The sequence below is a fragment of the Saimiri boliviensis genome, chromosome X (assembly GCF_048565385.1).
Source record: "Saimiri boliviensis isolate mSaiBol1 chromosome X, mSaiBol1.pri, whole genome shotgun sequence".
Lineage (NCBI taxonomy): Eukaryota > Metazoa > Chordata > Mammalia > Primates > Cebidae > Saimiri > Saimiri boliviensis.
Window position 1 is genome coordinate 12,496,290 of NC_133470.1, and position 971 is coordinate 12,497,260.

Below are 971 nucleotides of genomic sequence, written 5' to 3' on the forward strand. Positions count from 1 at the left end.
GTTCCTTTCCCTGCTTAAGTAGCAGACAGAAAGACCTCAAATCTACAAACTTGTAAATTAAGAAAGACTATTGTTGATTAGGGGTTGGTACATGCTGTTTAGATAGGGAAGGCTTATTAACACAATGTAGAGATGATGGATGAGGCTGTTGAAGCGTAGATAACAATGATAAGATCAATGCAGCAGATAAAAATGAAGATCCTACCTCCAAGGATTGCATCTGTAGAGTGGATAGTATTCTGTCAGCTTTGGAAAATGGATGAAAAGCAAATCTTGCAGACGTACCCATTCCATTCTCAGGTCGCTCAGTAGCTGGTGGTTGGAAGAAACTCTGCAACAATGTTCAAACCCTGGACAGGAAAACCTCCTTCCAGGATTCTTCTTTAACATGGGTCTGAGAAGAAGAGAAATATAATATTGTTTTAAATGAAGATGCTAGCCAACTCTCACCAAAACACATATTTAAATTGTTTTTCAGATCTTGAGGATGACTTAACCTGATCTGTCCTTTTATTGATTCCTCTTAAAACCAAGAGCTTGAGCTGGCCGGATAGGGGTCCAGTTTTGGTGGCAGAGGAAAGCCCCAAGCTATTTAGATCAGAACAGGATTGATGTAGTTCTAGATTGGGTTGGTATCCTGCCAGTGGAACCAACTTATCTTGAGCAAGTGTGAAAAGACTGAAAGCTTCTGCATTGAAATACATAGGATATTTCTCCTAGGGCATTCAAAACACTTCAAAGAAAGAGCTTCCATGCATAAGTGAGATTGAGCACATATACTAATGAGAAGGTGTACAACTTGCAAGGGGATAAGGAAAGAGATAATAACTCCCAACGTATGTATACTCCGTGACACCAATTTCTACTAAGTAAATACCCAAGAAAAAGAAAACATACAGAAAAAAACATGTATAAGAATGTCCATAGCAGTTTAGCTACCTGTTGCCCAAATATCTGGCACATAATAGGTG

At 39.0% G+C, this 971-nt stretch overlaps 1 non-coding gene across 1 annotated transcript; it reads left to right on the forward strand.

Moving 5' to 3' along the window:
• Window positions 1-202: 202 nt before the first annotated feature.
• On the forward strand, window positions 203-342 carry LOC120366694 (small nucleolar RNA SNORA7). The gene has a single exon (XR_005581274.1). It is a non-coding gene; the product is annotated as a small nucleolar RNA SNORA7 (small nucleolar RNA).
• The last annotated feature ends 629 nt before the right edge of the window (window positions 343-971 follow it).